Source organism: Hevea brasiliensis, chromosome 2 (assembly GCF_030052815.1).
Source record: "Hevea brasiliensis isolate MT/VB/25A 57/8 chromosome 2, ASM3005281v1, whole genome shotgun sequence".
Classification (NCBI taxonomy): domain Eukaryota; kingdom Viridiplantae; phylum Streptophyta; class Magnoliopsida; order Malpighiales; family Euphorbiaceae; genus Hevea; species Hevea brasiliensis.
In genome coordinates this window covers 56,564,768-56,572,865 of record NC_079494.1, presented here as the reverse complement: position 1 = coordinate 56,572,865, position 8,098 = coordinate 56,564,768, and positions in this window count along the sequence as shown.

Here is an 8,098-nt window from a genome sequence, read left to right as displayed (position 1 = left end):
GTAAGTCACACACATACACAAGTTATCACCTATTTAAATATGATTTAATTAATTAATTAAAGAGTTTAATTGATTAATTAAATAGATTTGGTTTGCAATTAAATTGCAAAGTCCCTAGCATGACTTGAAACCAAATCTAGATTATTGGATGTGTAGTATAAATTAAATTTATATTTAAAGTGTTTAAATATGAATTTAATTGATGAGAAATTAATTAATAGAGATTAATTAATTAATTTATATTTGATATAAATTAATTAGAAGAAGAAAATAATTATTTTGGGTTAAGAACTCAAAATTAAGACACGGGGGCATTTTGGTCATTTTGCAGTGTGACACGTGGCACCATGAGATGGTGACACATGGCATAACACATAAGCTTGCCAAATATTTTTAATCATGTAAGATGATTAAAATCAAGATTAAATATAGGTTTGACACTTGGCACAATGTGATTGAGTCACTTAAACCTAGAGCTAATCAAAAGGTGACATGTGGCTAGGGTTTAATGTGTTAACCTAGCTATTTAAGTGGGGTTATGAAAAGAAAACACAACCAGCAGCCTCTCCTCTCATATGTCACGCCACTTTGAGCCTCTCCAGCTATTTCTCTTCATCTCTCATCAATTCAAAGAGATTAGCCATCAATCTCTTGAATTAAAAACACTAGAAATTGTTTCTAGTGTCCTGTTTGCATCTCTAATCTCTTAAAAGGCAGAACTTGAATTTCTAATTAATAGAAAAGGCTTTAGAAGCTGTTCAAGGGCTGCCATAGGTGTTCTTGGTGTGGACAAGCTAGAGGGACAACATTTGGTGTCCTGAAGACGAATCTCAAAGGCGCAGACACGCTGCAGCACATCAAGAGGTTAGTGTAATCGTTCTTGATTTAATCTAGGGTTCTAAAATTAATCTGATTAATTTTAAAATCTTAAATGGCAAATACAGATCCAAAAACATATTAAAAGAGTTTTAATATGTTGTTTATCATTGAAATCAAATAGATAAAAATAAATCTTGCATGGTGCATGTGACCCTAGGTGAAATTTTGAATTTCAATGGGATAATCTTGTGTTTTTCACGCTTCCGTTCCTTCACTTAATACCTAGTGCCAGTTTACCCGTTTATCCAGTCCAGTCGACTAGTATGGGTTACTCGGGCAATGATAATAACTTTTACCAAATTTGAATCAAATAATACTACAAAAAAAATATCAGGAATTAAGTTTACCAAAAAAATGTTAACATACATTCTGCACACTTATTTTTATTCCTATTTTATATTATTTTATATTGTCACCACTAAGCATAATTGCTTAGCGCGTCGCTTTTGCCACGTGCAGATACTGGAGACCTAGCTGGTGAGCCCAGCAAACATCAGACCGGGTGAGTCTTCATATTTGCATCCGGAGTCCAGAGTCACCTCACATCTGCAGTGCATATGGTAGGACATTAGGATTTCGGGGTAGCACTTTGTATTTTGCATTTTGTATTAATTTTAGTTTGTAACTATAAACTCTTGAAATTATGTAACAATGTAAATATATGAAATTTCATGTTATTAAAATTTTCTGTATAATGTATGTTGATAAATGAAATGTTGAGAAATATAAATGTTCTTTCAGTGATGATGTAAACAGAAAAGAAAAGTTTCTGAAAATAGTATTGAGATTTTGAGATTGAGTTGAGAAGTGTGTGTATAATGGAGTTTGGATTTAGAAATTATATTGGAAGTGTTTTTATGCAAGTTCAGAAGAACTATTTTTTCAATTTACAGCCGGCACTCTACCGAATTTTCTATAAAATTTGCGAAAAAATTCAGATTTATCAAAAATTGTAAGTAAATGAATTAAAAGGGATAAATTGTAATTGAAACATGAATTGGTGCTCCAGCACACTGAGTGGCATAACTTGCTCGGCTACACTGTAGACGGGTAAGGGTTGTCACATTTCTAGGCATGGTTTCTTCACCAAAGTTGTGCCATTATGTGTCTAGTTTCATGTCCAATTGGCCTTGTGCCAATTGAACCTCTACAATTCCAGTTATTGCTGCCCAAACCTGCTGGACTCATGCCCAGTCCTGCAGGTCACCAAGGGCAGCCACACCAAACTCAAATCCCACTACACAATTCACTCCATTTTTTATTCAAACAGAACCAAATGGTAACTAATTGGCCATTAAAACCTACTTTCATTATCACATGATCAAAGTCTCATTTTTCACCCCAAACCCTAACTCAAACATCATCAATCATGCATTATCACTTGCATTACATCACTTCACTCAAGAGATGCATATGGAGGACAGCCATACTACCATTTTAACTCCATAAAACTCATCACAATCATACCCCAACCAAGGCTGCCGAAATTTAGGGATGGCATACAAATGGTATTTCATCAATTTCTTTGTCATTTGCACCCATTCATAATCCCTAAACATGAATTTAAAGTGAAATTCAAGGTTAGGTCACAAACCTCTAATGGAGTGAGATTTTCCACTTGCTAAGGTTCTTCTTTTTCCTTTTTTTTTGCTCCCAAAAGACTCTCCAAGGTGTAAGAACGCTTTTTTGTGTTGGGAATATAGGGTTTAGTGGGACAAAAGCTAGTGAAATCAAGGTTTGAACAGCTTGCTCAAGGTTGGCAATGGTGGGAGGGTGATGGCAAGAAGAAGATGGGAGAGAAGTTTCTGATTTTTTTTTTCATTTTTCAGCCCATTTAGTCTCTTTTAAATAAGTTTATGCCATGTGTCAACATTGGATTGGATGGGAGAATTTTAATGACATCATGATGATGTCATAATTCCATTTTCTTTTCTTTTCTTGTTTACTTAATTTCAATTAAGTTTTTAATAATATTTATTCATATTTTATGTCATATAAATTATTTATTTAACTGGACAAGTTGGCCAAAAATCATCTCTGAAGACGAAATGACCAAAATGCCCTCCGTTTAGCTTAACGAGCCAAAATTGTATGTACCGATAGAAAAATTTTTCTAAGCATTTTCTTGGCATTATAATGCCATAAGAACCTCAATGACCCGTCTATGGAGTCCCAATAATCATTTTATAATTTTTCCCTCGGGTCTAGGGTTGCTAACGGCCTTCATCGTCACTTCCCCTTCGAGTTACTCATCCCTAGGGTTTCGGCTCGTTCAACCTTAGTGTATTTGGTTTCTAAAAATTTTCCTTGATTGTTATGAGTATTATTTAGTTTCTTTATAACTTCTGACTCTAGTCTATTTATAATTTCAAACATTCTAACTGCCCAGACTGACATTGGTCACCGGAACAGTAGAGAGTAAGGACTAGCTAAAGTGAGGATGTTACAAGCAGCCTACTCTGCTGCTCTGTCCGTCTGTCTATCTGTGACAACAATGAAAAAGCTATCGCTGAGTAAAATTTACTTAGTGGTGCACAATAACAATTTAAAATACGGTATGTAAAACTTTTATTGACAATTTACAATTCAAATAATTCACAATTTCATGTCACAATTTTCCAAGCTCATATAACACAAATTTGATTAAACAATTGAATAACACAGTGTTGCCAATCAATAACACAACATAGGTCATGACACAAACTTTTTCGAATATGCCGTGTTATACACCATGACAAGGCACACTCACCCCACTAATCGAAATCAATGAGAGGGGTAGCTAGCTAGATAATGAGTGCTCATCCACACTCACCTCAGACTGGCAAGTCAAAGAGGGAGGAATATAATCACACTCATCCCATAAATGGAGGAGGAACATAGTAATATTGTCATGCCAAGTGTGAATCAAAATAATTCCAAATCACAATATTTTATACAAACCACAAATCACATTTTATCTCAAAATTTTCATTTGCAAAGTAGGCAACACAATAATTTCCAAATAATATTCCCAAAGCCAAAACAATAAAAAATTATTTATAACTCATTTCTCTAAATAAATTTTCTAGTAAAAGTAGTGAATATAAAAAGTATTGTGCACAGATCTCTAATATATGCCTCTTGGCCTTGACTCAGTGTTCTTTATGCTTTTCAATATCCTTTTCAATTGAAACACACAATTTAAAGTGTTTCAGTACTCAATGAATTTGTTTCTAAATTTTTTTGGTACTATTCCCTTCAATTCATTTCATTAGTCAACCTATAATGTTGACCTTTGATGCACTCTAAGTGAGTCAATTCTAATGTTACCAATATGTCACATTTTATAGCCCTTTAGTGTTGGTATATGTTACCAATTTCATTTTCAAGTGTATTGTATTTTATTGCAATTTACCGGATTTCGGTATACTATTTTGACCTAGCTAGATGACCTAGTTCCCTCGATTTTTAGGTTTTGGTCCAAACTACAAACTTGTAGGTCTATGTTTTATTACACGCAGGGCAAAATTTCAGATCATTCTAAGTTGTATAGACCAAGATATGGTCAATTTACCAATGCTGGACATAATGCACTAAAATGGTAGGCTTAGGTCATTTTTAGGTCACTTTTGGTTCGGCTAGTTTTGGTACCTGAACTTATGCAAGCTATTTGGCTTGGTTCTGGCCATTTCTGGGCTTTGGTGTCTTCATAAGAATTGTAGATCGATGTCTAAAATTCATGGTAAGAATTTCAGGTCAATTGGACCTGTTTTGAGTGAGTTATGGCCAAAACACTAACTGCTGCCCAAATAGTCAATTTTCAGGCTTTCAAGTCACTAATACGGATTTGGTCATTTTTCACATCAGTTTTTGGACAGAATTTAGGTAAGCTTTCTTCATAAAAGTTGGCACATTTTGTGCCTAGTTTCACCTCCAATTGGCCTCATACCAATTGGAGTCACACACTTAGGGTCATAGGTCCATTTGCATACTGCCCTCTACATGCTTTTCAAACACCAAACCAAACACATGTTTACTAATTATATTTTCGCTTCCCATACCATTCTTCATTTGGCACTAACCAAAAGCATTCAATTTTCTACATTATAGGTCAACTTGGGTAGAATATAACCACTTCAAATACACCAAATGCCGTCACCATTCACAAAGTTCAATCCCAACAATGTATACACATAAATACATCTAATTATCACACAAACTTCCATCATCAAATTATATACCTATCACTACTATTCCACACACATATATGCTGCCAAATTTTTGTACAATATTTCAACAACATTTCATGAATTTGAACCTTACCAATTTCCATTTTGAGGCTGCCCAAAAATTACACATACACATCAACTTCCATTTTCACTTTTCATGCTTAATATTCAAACTTCACACATGGAATTCAACTTTAATACAATTAAACATTTAAATCAATATCCAAACAACCATTTACATGTAAAGACAAGCTGTTCATGGTGAGGTTCCATGGCTACCGAAATGCTCCATCCCCAACAATTCATCAAACCTCAAACTTCTTCCATAATTCAAACTGTCACAACCTTAGTTACACTTTTAATGAAACAAGGATTGAAAATAACCACTCACCTCTTTTGGACTTCTTCAAAACCTCACCAAAACTTATCTTTCTTGCTCCCTTATTGCTGCCCGAGGTGTGTAGGTAAGGTTTAGTGAAGGAACCTAATGAAAAATATGGCTAAATCATGGTTGCATGGAGCTTGGTTAAGCTTTGGCCATGGAGTCCCATGGAGTTTTGAGAGGAAAATGGGTTCGGCTGGTTTTTTGTGAAGGTTTAAGATGATCAACTTCTGCCCACTAAAACTTATTTTATGTCTCTCATAATGTAGTTAGTGGAGCACTAAACTTTGGTTAATGATTTAATAATCCAAAGTTTCCAATTTTGCAATTTTATCATCATTCTTCCACTATTTACATTATGTACCCCAATTTAATTTTTTTATGACATTTTCAAAGTTTAATATCATTTATTTTTAATGGACATTTAGGTCAAAAGACAACTCGGGGTGTCAATTTACTAAAATTCCCCTATTCGGGTTGTATTCTTGACTTTTCGGTAACACCGATTTTTATCAATTTCTTAAATTTTTCGTTTTTCTTTGTACTAATTCTTTAATTTTCTTTAACATTTCTAATGTCAATTATACTTCAATAAGTCTTTAATTATGTCTCGAAACTTAATTTCGAGGGTTATCCGCGGTCCTGGGGTAGGCTATTGCCTGTGCTATAACTTCCCCGTGCGGTCACTCATCGCTGTGGTGCTGGCTCGTTTAACTTAGTTTCATTTCATTGCTATTATTTTTTTCTTTGTTTTTATCTATTGTATTTCAATACCTTATATCTCCACACTAATATTTAAATATAATTCCTGGCATCCTAGCTATCCGGACAGACACTGTCACCGGAACAGTAGAACACACTACCGAACATAGGGGTGTTACAATTCTCCCCCCCTTAAAATAAATTTTGTCTGTAAAATTTTACCCAATGGTCGTCTTACAATATTCACACGTTTATTTTCTCCTTTCTATATGATCGTATAATCTTCTTTCCTCTGAATTTGTGTACAACTTTTAACATTCTAATGTAACATTTACTTTGTTTATATAACAATAATCTTTTCTTACTATCGTTCCATCTAATACTTCGATTCATGTTCCCTTTTTGAAAGACCATTGAGGTCATGTTAGAATTACTTATATAATCATGGGTCCTTTGACCATTCTAGTCAATAATCTTACTCACATTCGTAATGTTTCTTTGTTATATCTGAATCAACAGTTCAAATTTTTACTTCCATAACTCTTTTTATCTATTAATATTCTATAACTTACTTCCTTTTGTACTAAACTATAACCTTTTGATATTCTAACTTTTGAGTTTTAACTCCTTAAGTAGGATTTCCAAAGTCATTTTCAACAATAAAATTTTGTCCTAACATAACTATACCAATACAGATGCCGTTGGCAACTATTCTCATCTTGGTGCACTATCAGTAGTACGTAGCTCTACACAATAATCTCAAGTCAGTACTGTAATCTGCAGCTCACAGTATAAACATCAAGAACATTGTATAGTTACTATGATACATCCCAATAGATCAAATTTTCTTATATTTTATCCTTTTCGAATTTACTGATATTCGAATCTTATTCTGATTACAATATCCATTGACAATTACTAACTGTAACATCTTTGTCCTTATCTAGAGTAATTCCATTACTGTAACTTACTTTTAGATAACTGAATTTTTTTTTTTATACGAGGGACAGTAGGAAGGCAAACAATAATGGCACTAACATAAAAGTATGCAGACCCCAAGTCAAACAATACATATATATATATATATATATATATATATATATATATATATATATATCTTAGTTACTAATCAAGAAAGTACCAGCAACAATGTCAAAAGTCTCAGCCTCTTCTCTCTGTCTCATTGCATAGACTCTGACCGGAGCACTGCCTTGCTCTGACTGATTCACTGTGCCTTAGTTGTTTGATGGACTACCTCTACCCCTGCCTCTACCTCTGCTAGGTGGTTGTGAACCTCTGGTGACAGGATTCTGAATTGACCCTTCAGCAGTAGTAGGAGGTGGCCCAACTCTACGGGCACTAGTGCAGTCCTTAGCAAAGTGTCATGTGCCTCCACAGTTATAACAGGCTCCTATAGCCTTGTAGCATATCCCACCATGATTTCTGTGGCACCCCTTACCCGTCTACAGTGTAGCCGAGCAAGATATGCCACGCAGTGTATCGGAATACGCTATTTTAATGCAATCATTTTTTTGTTCTTCCTAATTTATTTTTTTTCATAGTTATGAAGTACAATTTACGAAATATAATTCATTTAAGTCATTTATTGAAATTATAATTTATTTGAGGTTCCAAAAATTTTATAGAAAATCCGACAGAGTACCGGCTAAAAATGGAGAAAACAGTTCTTCGGAACCTGTGAAAAACACTTCCAATAATCACTTCCAATCATTCTCAAACTCTAAAAACCATCAAAATGGTCTCAACATTAGCAATCATTTCAAGTTCTCAACATCAATCCACAACTTCATTCAAATTTAAAATCAACTAAAATTTCATGAAGATATTCTCAAAATATATCAATTAACAAAATTCTTCAAAATATGTACATCAACATATGATTACATAAATTTACTATTTACATGAG